This window comes from Hyperolius riggenbachi, chromosome 1, assembly GCF_040937935.1.
Source record: "Hyperolius riggenbachi isolate aHypRig1 chromosome 1, aHypRig1.pri, whole genome shotgun sequence".
Lineage (NCBI taxonomy): Eukaryota > Metazoa > Chordata > Amphibia > Anura > Hyperoliidae > Hyperolius > Hyperolius riggenbachi.
The window spans coordinates 63,808,078-63,824,581 of NC_090646.1; the positions used below are offsets into that span (position 1 = coordinate 63,808,078).

At 51.9% G+C, this 16,504-nt stretch overlaps 1 protein-coding gene across 4 annotated transcripts in view; it reads left to right on the forward strand.

The window, feature by feature from the left end:
• LZTS3 (leucine zipper tumor suppressor family member 3) overlaps positions 1-16,504 on the forward strand; it is a 149,247-nt gene that overhangs the window by 105,863 nt on the left and 26,880 nt on the right. The window lies entirely within an intron of this gene.

Below are 16,504 nucleotides of genomic sequence, written 5' to 3' on the forward strand. Positions count from 1 at the left end.
GCACTCACTGTCTGAGTGTACACACACCACCCACACTCCATTTCCTTCTGATCGCTGATTGATTATTGTAATTAGTTAGTTCTACTTACTGTTACTACTTACTCTTACTGTACTAGGAGTCTAGGACACTCAGTCACTGTGTTCATAGGCTACTAGCTCCTGCGTGCGTGCACTCACTGTCTGAGTGTACACACACCCACACTCCATTTCCTTCTGATCGCTGATTGATTATTGTAATTAGTTAGTTCTACTTACTGTTACTACTTACTCTTACTGTACTAGGAGTCTAGGACACTCAGTCACTGTGTTCATAGGCTACTAGCTCCTGCGTGCGTGCACTCACTGTCTGAGTGTACACACACCACCCACACTCCATTTCCTTCTGATCGCTGATTGATTATTGTAATTAGTTAGTTCTACTTACTGTTACTACTTACTCTTACTGTACTAGGAGTCTAGGACACTCAGTCACTGTGTTCATAGGCTACTAGCTCCTGCGTGCGTGCACTCACTGTCTGAGTGTACACACACCACCCACACTCCATTTCCTTCTGATCGCTGATTGATTATTGTAATTAGTTAGTTCTACTTACTGTTACTACTTACTCTTACTGTACTAGGAGTCTAGGACACTCAGTCACTGTGTTCATAGGCTACTAGCTCCTGCGTGCGTGCACTCACTGTCTGAGTGTACACACACTAAATTTACTTGTGATTACTACTGATTATTGTAACTGCTAGTTGTACTTCCTGACTGTTACTACTTACTTACTGTACTAGGGGACACTCACTCAGTCACCTCACCAACCAACCCACTCCATTAAAGTACCCCACTTTTCACCCGCCCTTTTAAAAAACTTTTGTCTATACGCCCAAAACATTGAAGATGTCTGGAAGTGGCAGCCAGCGCGGTTTGGGCAAGGGGAAGGGCAGCAAGGGAATCAGGAGGAGAGGGAGCAGCATTGTGGCAAGCCGCGGGCGCGCCACCATGCACAGTTCCGCAGCAGCAGCGTCAGTGGCTAACATTCCTCCCATAGCCACTGGCCGTGGACGCCTTGGGCGCCGCCCAGCAGGAGCATCTGCAACTCACGCTGCAGAGACGCAGCAGCAGCGTGTAGCACCTGCTCCCATTTTCCTCCAGCCGGGTCGGAAACGTCCCATTGAGGAAAAGGATGCAGACACTGTGGTGCAACTCATGACGGAGGATGAGCAGCCCGCCATCAGCTCTGCATCCGAGGCCTCCACCCTCACCACCACCACCACCACCCCTGTTCGCAGCAGCCGCCCAGCAGGGTCTGGGGAGGAGGCCAGTTCACCGTCACTCGCCGACCTGTCATTCAGCAGTCTTTTGACCCCAGGCATCATGAGTAAATTGCCTGCTGTTGTTGGCGATCTTGAGGAGGAGATGCTGATGGGCACTTTGGGGGATGAGGGATTGGACAGCAAGACTGTGGCGACAGTCAAGCAGCCCATCCATGCATCAGGAGAGGAGTTTGGGGGGTCCTCATCCCAGCAGGACATGTTTCAGGAGGGGGAGGATGATGATGACCCGGTGACAGACAGAGACTGGGTGCCACCACCTCCAGGGGATGTCGTCCTCAGCAGCTCTGAGGAGGAGGAGGAGGATGCGCTTGTGGGCCTTGCAAGGAGGCGCATCATTGCAAGCATTGGCAGCGTCCCACAGCCTGCTGGTGTCTCAGGCTCAGCAGCAGCAGCAGCAGCATCAGCCAGTACCACCACCAGCCGCACCCAAGCCCCCCCCCCCCAACCACCACAGGGAGACAGGCAGCAGCGCTTCCATGCCGTAGGGGGAAGTTTCTGTCACCAATCTGGCGGTTTTTCACCATGCCCACTGTGTACAGCAAGTACGCCACTTGCAACCACTGTCAGCGGAAGTTGAGCAGAGGTGCAGACCCCTTAAAGTTCAGCACCAGCTCGCTCATCAACCACCTTGCGGCTAAACATTTCCACCAGCATGAGGAGTTCCAGAGGCTGAAGGCATCTGCTGCTGGCAGTGGCACCACACCCATCACTGCACAGCCTTCAGCAGCAGCAGCAGCAACAGCAGCCACCCGCCCTCCTGCTCCTCCAGCAGCACCAGCAGGAGTGCGGAAACGCACTGCTCCTCCCCCCTCTGCAACTCCTGCCGCCGACACTGAGGCCTGTTCTGGCAGCCAGTCCTCAGTGGCCTCCTCTGCTGTGTCTGCTGATTCCCGTGTCAGCAAAAGGCCACGCCAGAGCCTTTTGAGCGAGTCCTTCCAGGGGGTGGTTAGGGCTCTGCCTCCCAGCAGCCGTCGCGTGCGGCAGCTGAACGGCTTGCTGGCACGGGCCATGTGCTCCCAACTCCTGCCGTACACGCTCGTGCAGGAGGGGAGCGACATTCGTGCGCTGCTTGCTTGCGCAGCCCCAGACTGGCAGCTCCCCAGCAGACACTTCTTTGCCCGCAAGGCCATTCCTGCACTGCACCGCTTTGTGATGGCCAATGTGGAGCGAGGGCTGGAGCACGCGGTTGGTGAAAGGGTCCACGTCAACATGGACTCCTGGAGCAGCCGCTTCGGGACAGGCCGCTACCTGTCCTTCACTGTCCACTGGGTCAGCTTGGTGGAAGGGGGTGAGGATGGGAGAGCAGCAGCGGGCACAGCAGCAGCAGCAACACAGTGGGTGGTGCCACCCCGCAGGGTCAGGGGAACTGCAGCAGGTTCCTCCGATCCTCTGCCATCCTCCGGCACACCTGGCCAAACCCCCCGCCTCAGCAGCAGCGTGAAGGCCCGCCACTGCCAAGCGCTGCTGCACTTGGTCAGCCTTGGGAAGACCAAGCTGACGGCAACCCATGTGTTGGCCAAACTCCAGGAGCAGGAGAGGATTTGGCTGACCCCCAGAGGCCTCAGAGTCGGAGAGGTGGTGGCCGACAATGGGGCCAATCTGGTTGCCGCAATAGACAGGGGAAACCTGACCCACATCCCCTGTCTTGCCCACGTGCTGAACCTGGTGGTGCAGAAGTTCCTGCGCACCTACCAGGGGATGGGCGAACTGCTGGAAACGGCAAGGAATGTTGTGCGTCACTTCCGGCGCTCGGCTGCAGCCTGTGCGAGCCTGGAAGACGTGCAAAAGGAGCTGGATCTGCCACGCCATCGGCTGATCCTTGACGTTCCGACTCGCTGGAACTCCACCCTGGCGATGTTGGAGCGTCTGGTTGAACAGAGGCACGCTGTCAAACAGTACCTTGCCCTGGCCACTGTTTCCGCAGCTCAGAGAAGGGACAAGACCAGCAACATCCCGTCCATCGTCCCCGATGATGACTGGAGGCACATGCAGCAGGTGTGCTTAGTGCTGGCTCCCTTCCTGCAGGCCACAAACATGGTGAGCAGGGACCATGCTATGGTCTGCGAGTGGGTGCCCCTGGTTTCTCTGCTGAACAGGGCCCTCGATGCTTTGCTGGAACAGGGAGCGGCAGCCTTGGACCAGCAGGAGCGGCAACCAGCTGCGCAGTCCACCTCTGAGGGGGAGGAGGAGGAGGACTTGGTGGAGGTCCCTGACCTGGCTGCTGATGAGGGGGATCAGCACAGCGCAGCTGAGTTGGTGCGGGGGTGGAGAGAGGATGAGGCGGCAGAGGAGGAGGATGAGGACAGCACTGACGTCGATGTGCCAGCAGACGTGGCCCGCCTCTTCCCAATGGCAGCGCACATGCTGACGTGCCTGCGCAGGGACCCCAGGGTGATCCAGATGAAGCAGAGGGAGGACATCTGGATCAGCATGATGTTGGACCCACGCCTCAAGGGGAAGTTGAGCCAGTTCCTGCCGCCTGCAGGAGGAGACCCAGCGCAACAAATAAGGAGCTTGCAGCAGGCCCTTGTTGAGCGCTTGGAGGAAGCCTTCCCCCAGCCTTCCACCCCCACTGTCCAGCAGCCAGCACAGAGGCAGCAGCAGGTGCCTGCATCCAGCAGCAGCAAGCGCCCCACAGACCTGCTGTCTCTCAGCCACGAGCTCTACAGGACTGTAGAGGCTCCGGCAGCAGTGACTAGAGAGGAGATGCATGCAGCAGCATCCTCCTCCGGTCACAGCCAGCGCCTGACCCGCATGGTGGCTGACTACATGGGGTCGTACAGCGGGCTTGACAGCGATGCCCCTGTTGATCCCATGGAGTATTGGGTCAAGCGCATGGAGATCTGGAGCGAGCTGGCGCAGTACGCCCTGGAAGTGCTGTCCTGCCCCCCTTCCAGCGTGCTGTCCGAGCGCTGCTTCAGTGCAGCTGGTGGCGTGGTCACCGAGAAACGCTCACGTCTGTCTCACAAGTCTGTGGACAGACTGACGTTTCTCAAGATGAACCAGGCTTGGGTGGAAGGCGAGTTCCTGGCCCCTGTTGTCGGCGAGAGGGGGACATGAACTGGCTGCCGGAACCATCGTTAATGTGCCTTACCACCCTTTACCACCTCCTGGCTCCTGCTCACTAAGCCAGCCTGGTTCACTTTGACTATTACGTCGCCTGCAGCCACACATTTTACACCTACAGTGGGCTGCTGTGTACTGCCCTTCTGCTGTCTGTCTGTGTTTCCCACTGCCAGGGTACACAGAATTACCTTCTTCTGCTGCCACTCTGCCACCAGCTATTACGTCAAACAATAGCTATATTGGTTGCAAAACCAAAACCAAACAAACCATTAAAAAAAAAAAAAGGTTTAATTTTTCTGAGGTGCCCGGGTTGAAAACTGTGTTGTTCCAGTTGTGTATTGGACACAATGTGGGCTGCACGACCGCTGTCTGGGACCTCCTGTTGTGTTTATTTACAGCCCTGGTATCACCGCTAGGTACCAGGGCTATTATGTCACGCTGCCTACCTGCTGCCACACTCACACTGCTCCTCCATTCCTCCTCCTCCTGGTGCTGCTGTCTGTCTGTGTTTCCCACTGCCAGGGTACACAGATGATTTACCTTCTGCTGCCACTCTGCCACCAGCTATTACGTCAAACAATAGCTGCTCGCCTACTCCTCCATTCCTCCTCCTCCTGCTGCTGCTGTCTGTCTGTGTTTCCCACTGCCAGGGTACACAGATGATTTACCTTCTGCTGCCACTCTGCCACCAGCTATTACGTCAAACAATAGCTGCTCGCCTACTCCTCCATTCCTCCTCCTGCTGCTGCTGTCTGTCTGTGTTTCCCACTGCCAGGGTACACAGATGATTTACCTTCTGCTGCCACTCTGCCACCAGCTATTACGTCAAACAATAGCTGCTCGCCTACTCCTCCATTCCTCCTCCTCCTGCTGCTGCTGTCTGTCTGTGTTTCCCACTGCCAGGGTACACAGATGATTTACCTTCTGCTGCCACTCTGCCACCAGCTATTACGTCAAACAATAGCTGCTCGCCTACTCCTCCATTCCTCCTCCTGCTGCTGCTGTCTGTCTGTGTTTCCCACTGCCAGGGTACACAGATGATTTACCTTCTGCTGCCACTCTGCCACCAGCTATTACGTCAAACAATAGCTGCTCGCCTACTCCTCCATTCCTCCTCCTGCTGCTGCTGTCTGTCTGTGTTTCCCACTGCCAGGGTACACAGAATTACCTTCTTCTGCTGCCACTCTGCCACCAGCTATTACGTCAAACAATAGCTATATTGGTTGTAAAACCAAAAACCAAAAAACCATAAAAAAAAAAAAAGGTTTAATTTTTCTGAGGTGCCCGGGTTGAAAACTGTGTTGTCCCAGTTGTGTATTGGACACGATGTGGGCTGCACGACCGCTGTCTGGGACCTCCTGTTGTGTTTATTTACAGCCCTGGTATCACCGCTAGGTACCAGGGCTATTATGTCACGCTGCCTACCTGCTGCCACACTCACACTGCTCCTCCATACCTCCTCCTGCTGCTGCTGCTGCTGTCTGTCTGTGTTTCCCACTGCCAGGGTACACTACACAGATGATTTACCTTCTGCTGCCACTCTGCCACCAGCTATTACGTCAAACAATAGCTGCTCGCCTACTCCTCCATTCCTCCTGCTGCTGTTGCTGTCTGTCTGTGTTTCCCACTGCCAGGGTACACAGAATTACCTTCTGCTGCCACTCTGCCACCAGCTATTACGTCAAACAATAGCTATATTGGTTGCAAAACCAAAACCAAACAAACCATTAAAAAAAAAAAAAAGGTTTAATTTTTCTGAGGTGCCCGGGTTGAAAACTGTGTTGTCCCAGTTGTGTATTGGACACAATGTGGGCTGCACGACCGCTGTCTGGGACCTCCTGTTGTGTTTATTTACAGCCCTGGTATCACCGCTAGGTACCAGGGCTATTATGTCACGCTGCCTACCTGCTGCCACACTCACACTGCTCCTCCATACCTCCTCCTGCTGCTGCTGCTGCTGTCTGTCTGTGTTTCCCACTGCCAGGGTACACTACACAGATGATTTACCTTCTGCTGCCACTCTGCCACCAGCTATTACGTCAAACAATAGCTGCTCGCCTACTCCTCCATTCCTCCTGCTGCTGTTGCTGTCTGTCTGTGTTTCCCACTGCCAGGGTACACAGAATTACCTTCTGCTGCCACTCTGCCACCAGCTATTACGTCAAACAATAGCTATATTGGTTGCAAAACCAAAACCAAACAAACCATTAAAAAAAAAAAAAAGGTTTAATTTTTCTGAGGTGCCCGGGTTGAAAACTGTGTTGTCCCAGTTGTGTATTGGACACAATGTGGGCTGCACGACCGCTGTCTGGGACCTCCTGTTGTGTTTATTTACAGCCCTGGTATCACCGCTAGGTACCAGGGCTATTATGTCACGCTGCCTACCTGCTGCCACACTCACACTGCTCCTCCATACCTCCTCCTGCTGCTGCTGCTGCTGTCTGTCTGTGTTTCCCACTGCCAGGGTACATAGATGATTTACCTTCTGCTGCCACTCTGCCACCAGCTATTACGTCAAACAATAGCTGCTCACATTACTCCTCCATTCCTCCTGCTGCTGTTGCTGTCTGTCTGTGTTTCCCACTGCCAGGGTACACAGAATTACCTTCTTCTGCTGCCACTCTGCCACCAGCTATTACGTCAAACAATAGCTATATTGGTTGCAAAACCAAAACCAAACAAACCATTAAAAAAAAAAAAGGTTTAATTTTTCTGAGGTGCCCGGGTTGAAAACTGTGTTGTTCCAGTTGTGTATTGGACACAATGTGGGCTGCACGACCGCTGTCTGGGACCTCCTGTTGTGTTTATTTACAGCCCTGGTATCACCGCTAGGTACCAGGGCTATTATGTCACGGCGAGCTGCCTGCCTCATTGACTGCCTGCTGCCACACACTCATCCTCCTCCTCCTGCTGCTGAATTTACCTCCTGCTGTCTTTGTGTTTCCACTGCCAGGGAGCACATACAATGGCGCTTCCAACATGCGTGCGCCCACCAGCTATTTGTTACGCTCAAAAATAGCTGCATTTCTTTAAAAAAAAAATTGAAAAGAGAAATACGTGAAGAAGAAGAAGACGATATTGAAAAAGAAGGAGAAGGAGAAGATGAAGATGAAGAAGAAGAAGAAGATGAAGAAGAAGAAGAAGAAGAAGAAGAAGAAGAAGAAGAAGAAGATGAAGAAGAAGATGAAGAAGAAGAAGAAGATGAAGATGAAGAAGAAGAAGAAGAAGAAGAAGAAGAAGATGAAGAAGAAGAAGAAGAAGATGAAGAAGAAGAAGAAGATGATGAAGAAGAAGAAGATGAAGAAGAAGAAGATGAAGAAGATGAAGATGAAGAAGAAGAAGAAGAAGAAGAAGAAGAAGACAATATAGAAGAAGAAGAAGAAGATATAGAAGAAGATCTAGAAGAAGAAGAAGAAAGATAAAGAAGAAGAAGAACAAGTATATACAGTAACACTACTGAACAAAATTAAGGACACAACTTCTCTTTCCACCTTTTTTTTTAAAGGAACATCCCCACATAATCACTTGCTGTTGTTACTTGGAAAAAAAGATGTTTCTTGCATCATTCACCCTCAAAACAAGTGTTGGAAGCTATTTAAGGCCAATTCGAATAGTCAGCTCGAATAGTGAGCTCGAATACCGACTCGAATAGTGAGCTCGAAGTCCGAGGTCGAATCGAATAGTAAAAATTATTCGACTCGAATATTCGACTGACCTCGAATAATTTACTATTCGAATTCGACCAAACTCGAATTTTAAAAAGGGGTATTTGAGCATCACTAGTTACCACAAAGGCAACCACTGTATAGGCAGGTGAGGAGTAGAGTTGGGCCGAACCTCCGATTTTAGGTTCGCGAACCGGGTTCGTGAACTTTCGCGGAACGTTCGGTTCGCGTTAAAGTTCGCAAACCGCAATAGACTTCAATGGGGATGCGAACTTTGAAAAAAAAAAATTATGCTGGCCACAAAAGTGATGGAAAAGATGTTTCAAGGAGTCTAACACCTGGAGGGGGGCATGGCGGAGTGGGATAGATGCCAAAAGTCCCCGGGAAAAATCTGGATTTGACGCAAAGCAGTGTTTTAAGGGCAGAAATCACATTGAATGCTAAATGACAGGCCTAAAGTGCTTTAAAACATCTTGCATGTGTATACATCAATCAGGTAGTGTAATTAAGGTACTGCTTCACACTGACACACCAAACTCACCGTGTAACGCACCGCAAACAGCTGTTTGTGTAGTGACGGCCGTGCTGGACTGGTGCGCACCATGGCGAGAGTGCAGGTTTTGGTGGCTTTACAGCCCATATGGTCGCCGGCCTGGCTGATGTAGCTAAATGACAGAACAGTGACTGTCCAGCTGATCAAATTTTTTGTGTGCCCCCCGAGACACTCATCTAGGCGCCGGTCATTGCTTCATTGTGATACGCAAGCCCCTTCACCACGGCAAGGTAATGATCACGAAGGGGAATGGGCGCATGTACATGCCTTTTCTTTTGTTGTTGCAGCTGCCCGCAGTGCAGCCAGAAAAATTAGGCAGTCATGTACACGCACCCGAAAAATTATTACAGCGGCCGCTGCTAGCAGCGGCCTAAAAAATTCAGCAATCCGCCTGGAGTCCCGGACCCTGTTGGTGGTGGCGGAGAAGGTAGTCAAGCGGCCTGCAGGCAGACATGCTGTGTGGAGGGACTGGGAGCGACTTAGTCTTCTTGGGGCAGGCCAGGCAGCCAGTCACACGGCGTGCAGGCAGAGATGCTGTGTGTGCGGGGACTGACTTAGTCTTGGGGCGGGCAGCAGCCCTCCGGGATCCATGCCTCATTCATTTTGATAAAGGTGAGGTACTTAACACTTTTGTGACTTAGGCGACTTCTCTTCTCTGTGACAATGCCTCCAGCTGCGCTGAAGGTCCTTTCTGAGAGGACGCTTGCGGCAGGGCAGGAGAGAAGTTGGATGGCAAATTGGGACAGCTCTGGCCACAGGTCAAGCCTGCGCACCCAGTAGTTCAAGGGTTCCTCATCGCTGTTCACAGCAGTGTCTACATCCACACTTAAGGCCAGGTAGTCGGCTACCTGCCGGTCGAGGCGTTGGTGGAGGGTGGATCCGGAAGGGCTACGGCGAGGCGTTGGACTAAAGAACGTCCGCATGTCCGACATCACCATGAGATCGCTGGAGCGTCCTGTCTTTGACTGCGTGGACACGGGAGGAGGATTAGTGGCAGTGGTACCTTGCTGGCGTTCTGCTGTCACATCACCCTTAAAGGCATTGTAAAGCATAGTTGACAGCTGGTTCTGCATGTGCTGCATCCTTTCCACCTTCCGGTGAGTTGGTAACAGGTCCGCCACTTTGTGCCTGTACCGAGGGTCTAGTAGTGTGGCCACCCAGTACAGCTCATTCCCCTTGAGGTTTTTTATACGGGGGTCCCTCAACAGGCAGGACAGCATAAAAGACGACATCTGCACAAAGTCGGATCCAGTACCCTCCATCTCCTCTTGCTCTTCCTCAGTGACGTCAGGTAAGTCAACCTCCTCCCCCCAGCCGCGAACAATACCACGGGAAGGTTGAGCAGCACAAGCCCCCTGCGACGCCTGCTGCGGTGGTTCTCCTGCTGCTGTCCCCTCCTCCTCCTCCTCCTCCCCCAAAGAAACACCTTGCTCATCATCCTCTGAGTCTGACTCGTCTTCTGCACACGACCTCTCTTCTTCCTCCTCCTCCCCCCTCTGTGCTGCCGCAGGTGTTGAGGAAACAGCTGGGTCTGATGAAAATTGGTCCCATGCCTGTTCCTGCCGTAACGGTTCCTGGTCACGCTCATTCGCAGCTTCATCCGCCACTCTACGCACAGCACGCTCCAAGAAGTAAGTGTAGGGAATTAAGTCGCTGATGGTGCCCTCACTGCGGCTCACCAGGTTGGTCACCTCCTCAAACGGCTGCATGAGCCTGCATGCATTTTTCATCAGTGTCCAGTTGTCGGGCCAGAACATCCCCATCTTCTCAGACTGTTTCGTTCTACTCCAGTTGTAGAGGTACTGGGTGACGGCTTTCTTCTGTTCTAGCAGGCGGGAGAACATGAGCATGGTCGAATTCCAGCGAGTGGGGCTATCGCAAATGAGGCGTCTCACCGGCATGTTGTTTTTCCGCTAAATTTCTGCAAATCGTGCCATGGCTGTGTAAGACCGCCTCAAATGCCCACAGAACTTCCTGGCCTGCTTCAGGACATCCGCTAAGCCAGGGTACTTTGCCACAAATCTTTGAACAACTAGATTCATGACATGTGCCATGCAGGGTATGTGTGTCAGCTTCCCCATATGCAAAGCGGCAAGCAGATTGCTGCCGTTGCCGCACACCACGTTGCCTATCTCCAGGTGGTGCGGGGTCAGCCACTCATCCACCTGTTTCTTAAGAGCAGCCAGGAGAGCTGCTCCAGTGTGACTCTCCGCTTTGAGACAAGCCATGTCTAAGATGGCGTGACACCGTCGTACCTGGCATGCAGCATAGGCCCTGCGGAGCTGGGGCTGTGTAGCTGGAGAGGAGAACTGCCACTCAGCCAAGGAGGAGGAGGACAGCGAAGAGCATGTAGCAGGAGGAGAGGAGGTGGCAGGAGGCCTGCCTGCAAGCCGTGGAGGTGTCACAATTTGATCCGCTGCGCCCTGCTTGCCATGGTTCACCACCAGGTTCACCCAATGGGCTGTGTAGGTAATGTAGCGGCCCTGCCCGTGCTTGGCAGACCAGGCATCCGTGGTCAGGTGTACCCTTGACCCAACGCTCTTCGCAAGGGATGACACCACTTGCCTCTCAACTTCACGGTGCAGTTGGGGTATGGCCTTTCTCGAAAAATAAGTGCGGCCTGGCATCTTCCACTGCGGTGTTCCGATGGCCACAAATTTACGGAAGGCCTCAGAGTCCACCAGCCGGTATGGTAACAGCTGGCGAGCTAACAGTTCCGCCACGCCAGCTGTCAGACGCCGGGCAAGGGGGTGACTGGCCAAAAGTGGCTTCTTCCGCTCAAACATTTCCTTCACGGACACCTGACTGCTGCTGTGGGCAGAGGAGCAGGAACCGCTCAAGGGCAGAGGCGGAGTGGAGGAGGGTGCCTGTGAAGGTGCAAGGGAGAAAGCAGCATAAGCAGATGATGCACCTGAAGGAGGAAGAGGAGAAGGAGGGTGACTTTTCTTTTGTGTGCTGCTGCTGCTTTTGCTCAGGTGGCCATCCCATTGCTGTTTGTGCCTTTTCTGCAGGTGCCTTCGTAAGGCACTTGTCCCTACGTGAGTGTTGGCCTTTCCACGGCTCAATTTTTGTTGGCAGAGTGAACAGATGGCTTTGGTCCGATCTGAGGCACACACATAAAAAAATTTCCACACCGCTGAGCCACCCTGGGATGTGGGCACTATGGGGACCTCAGCAGCTGATGCTGAAGGGCAAGTTGGCTGGCTGTACATAGGTGGCGATACATGGTGCCGGACACTGCCACCAGCTGTTTCTGATGAAGAGCTGCCCCAGCTTCTTTCAGCAACTTCTCTCCTCCTACTACTCTCTGACTCCCCCTCTGAACTGTCCCCCTCTTCATCTCCTCTATTGGGAACATACAGAGGATCCCTATCATCGTCATCATCGTAATCATCCTGCCCAGCTTCGCTTGCCTCAGAAAAATCCAAACGTGTAGGTCCTTCATCCTCCTTACACGTTACATCCATAGTGTTGCCGCGTAACGCAGACATATGAGCTGGTGAAAATTCATCTGGCTGTAACAACAATGGCTGTGCATCAGTGATTTCACCACCACTAAATAATTCTTGCGAAGTGTCAAATGCAGCGGAAGTGGTGCTAGTAGTAGCGCTGGTGGCTGAGCAAGATGAGGTGTTCTGTGTCGCTAAATACTCAACCACGTCCTGACAATCTTGGGACGTGATGGGACGTGCCTTCTTCCGAGCACTGTACTGTGGGCCAGGTCCACACGAAATTACATTTACACGACCTCGCGCAGACCTGCCGGGTGGCCTTCCTCTGCCTCTGGCACTATCTCTTCCTCTACCTGTTTTGTCCATATCGGGTATGCACGGAGTGGTATATCACACTGCGTGCACTCACGTAGGTAGGTGGGTTCACTTAACTGCACAGGTATGCACACTGATGCGGTGGGTTCACTGAACAGTACAGGTATACAGTGGCGGGTTCACTGAACAGAACAGGTATACAGTGGCGGGTTCACAGAACAGGTATGCAGTGGCAGGTTCACTGAACACAACAGGTATGCAGTGGCGTGTTCACTAAACAGGTATACAGTGGCGGGTCCACTGAACAGAACAGGTATACAGTGGCGGGTTCACTGAACAGGTATACAGTGGCGGGTCCACTGAACAGAACAGGTATACAGTGGCGGGTTCACAGAACAGGTATGCAGTGGCAGGTTCACTGAACACAACAGGTATGCAGTGGCAGGTTCACTGAACACAACAGGTATGCAGTGGCGTGTTCACTAAACAGGTATACAGTGGCGGGTCCACTGAACAGAACAGGTATACAGTGGCGGGTTCACAGAACAGGTATACAGTGGTGGGTCCACTGAACAGAACAGGTATACAGTGGCGGGTTCACAGAACAGGTATGCAGTGGCAGGTTCACTGAACACAACAGGTATGCAGTGGCGTGTTCACTAAACAGGTATACAGTGGCGGGTCCACTGAACAGAACAGGTATACAGTGGCGGGTTCACAGAACAGGTATGCAGTGGCAGGTTCACTGAACACAACAGGTATGCAGTGGCAGGTTCACTGAACACAACAGGTATGCAGTGGCGTGTTCACTAAACAGGTATACAGTGGCGGGTCCACTGAACAGAACAGGTATACAGTGGCGGGTTCACTGAACAGGTATACAGTGGCGGGTCCACTGAACAGAACAGGTATACAGTGGCGGGTTCACAGAACAGGTATACAGTGGCGGGTCCACTGAACAGAACAGGTATACAGTGGCGGGTTCACAGAACAGGTATGCAGTGGCAGGTTCACTGAACACAACAGGTATGCAGTGGCGTGTTCACTAAACAGGTATACAGTGGCGGGTCCACTGAACAGAACAGGTATACAGTGGCGGGTTCACAGAACAGGTATACAGTGGCAGGATCACTGAACAGGTATGCACTGGCAGGATCACTGAACAGGTATGCAGTGGCAGGATCACTGAACAGGTATGCACTGGCAGGATCACTGAACAGGTATGCAGTGGCAGGATCACTGAACAGGTATGCACTGGCAGGATCACTGAACAGGTATGCAGTGGCAGGATCACTGAACAGGTATGCAGTGGCAGGATCACAGTACAGGTATGCAGTGGGCTAAGGGCTCACTGAACAGAACAGGTATGCAGCCAGGAAAAGCTAAGCCTAACTAATCTTTCCCTAGAGACAGACAGCAGCTCGCCCTACTCTCTCTAATGCAGGCACACGAGTGGCCGTAATGGCCGCCGCTGCCTGCCTTATATAAGGGGGGGTGGGGCTCCAGGGGCTAGTGTAGCCTAATTGGCTACACTGGGCCTGCTGACTGTGATGTAGAGGGTCAAAGTTGACCCTCAGGTGCATTATGGGGCGAACCGAACTTCCGCAAAACGTTCGCGTGCGGCACCCGCACGCGAACCACGTAAGTTCGCGCGAACCACGTTCGCCGGCGAACCGTTCGGCCCAACTCTAGTGAGGAGATTAGACCTGTCCTCACTCAGGGATAAGAAGTCGCTCTCTGTAGATGCGAAAGGGGGTAGATCACCCCTCCACCAGGGGTGGACACGGTATAGCAGTAGGAGAACAGAGGCGCCAGCAGGATAAAAGCGGATAAAACTTTAAAATTTGCTGGGAGGAAGTGGTGGACTTACCTCCATAAAGCAGACACGAAAGACTGTTTGAATAGTAGCAATCACATTTATTAAATAGTACCCCAAAAAAGTGCAACGCGTTTCGCAGGCCCAGCCCGCTTCATCAGGCAATAAACGTGGGGACAAAACAGAATTTCGGCATTAGCAGGTGTAGCACCTCAGTGCTACACCTGCTAATGCCGAAATTCTGTTTTGTCCCCACGTTTATTGCCTGATGAAGCGGGCTGGGCCTGCGAAACGCGTTGCACTTTATTGGGGTACTATTTAATAAATGTGATTGCTACTATTCAGACAGTCTTTTGTGTCTGCTTTATGGAGGTAAGTCCACCACTTCCTCCCAGCAAATTTTAAAGTTTTTATCCGCTTTTATCCTGCTGGCGCCTCTGTTCTCCTACTGCTATTGCTAGAGAGAGGGCTAGTGGGAGAATAAAGTTAGGTTTTGTGATAGTAAAATATTGGTAAATCACTACTGCACAAAAGTAGACTATCGTTAATTATTATGGAATATCGGCTCCCATTTTGCATGTACGCTCTGAGGACACAAACTGGAGTTGTCATGTATTTCACACCTCCACTCTATTTGGTGACATGGCTTATCTTTACTTGGCACATGTTCAAACTCTCCAGTTATCATTAAGGCCCATACACACGTCTGATTTATCGGAACGACGGGTCGTTTGAACGTCCCGTCGTTCAGACGTCCGCCCGCTAAATGGGGCGTGTGTACAGACTATCGTTCGCGTGATAAGACTGAGTTTGTGCGATCCGCCGCGAACGCGGATCGCTCAAACTCAGTCTTATCACGCGAACGATAGTCTGTACACACGCCCCATTTAGCGGGCGGACGTCTGAACGACGGGACGTTCAAACGACCCGTCGTTCCGATAAATCAGACGTGTGTATGGGCCTTTACATTTCAAAGTCTTATCTGTGTATTTAGACTTTTTTTTTTTTGGGGGGGGGGGGGGGGGGTTGAATACTTTATAGCTCTATAAGGACATTTGTGTTCATGGCCATGTTGTACATCAGGAAAGAGAGTTTATGGCCCCTAGTCTGTTCTCTCCCATAGACTGCATCACTCCCATAGACTGCAGATCTATTACCTGCTGTTCCTTTTGAGCTTTTGTCCGTCATGTTTATATAATTTTGTGAGTACATTTTTAACATTCTTTTTAAATGAAAGTTACGTTTTACACTATTAGAGCGCTTTTGAGTTTCAGTGACGACAGATTAGCGCATGTTGTTCCCCCATGCTATAATTCCCACTTGTGGATACAAGGGAGGACGCCAGGAGGAGTGTCCCGGCCCTGGCGGTTTTGTGTGCCTCAGGTGGCCGTACTTGTAGTTCACCCGGAGAGGTGGAGGGTTTATGTTTCTACACTATGATGTACCTCCTTTTTTTCCTTCCATTTAAGCATGATGGCCAACAGCTCAGGAGGAAAAGCATAATTACAGGACGACTTGGATCTGTAGTCTATGGGAGCGGTGGACTGCTGGTTGTTAAGAGACTTTTTATGCATCCGTGAACAGGGACATAACTACAAGTCATGGGGGTCCCCAGCAAAGCTTTGATGTGTAGCTATAAAAGGTTGGGCCCCTGCATCAGAGGAAGGAAAGGTTAGAAGTTGGGGTCCCCCCACAGCTCTGTGGTTGCGGGGTTTGCTCCCCTGTAGTTACGCCCCTGTACGTATGTGAACCTCTTGAAAACTATTAGACTGAGAGTTCGGTCTGTTTTCCAGACATTTGTCTTTGCTGTACGGTTCAGAGCAGGACGTTTTTTCTTGTCTTTCCAGGAGAGCATAACTTGCTGTTGCTACCGTGTTTCCCCGAAAATAAGACACTGTCTTATATTAATTTTTGCTCCAAAAGATTTGCTAGGGTTTATTTTCAGGGTATGTCTTATTTTGGGGGGAAACATTGGTAGTTTTCCTATACAAAATGTATATACTGCATGCCCTGCTGAAACACAAGCAGCATGCACAGAGCTTGTGGTTTGCAGATATTGGCTCTCACTTACAAGAAATTGATTCTGCTGATCATGTGGGTCAGAGTTTATTTCTTGCAGGCAGAGAACTCTGTCAGGCTCCCCAGAGCTATGATAGGATAAGCTGTGTGTCCTGGGAAGAGGTGAAGTGCTGCTGCTGCTTATCACAACAGATCAGGAAGGCTGGCTCCAACAAAACACAAATTGCCTGACACATATACAGGACTCACTGTAGAACTCACATTATACTGCTGCTTTCCTGTATCCAGGCTTTGT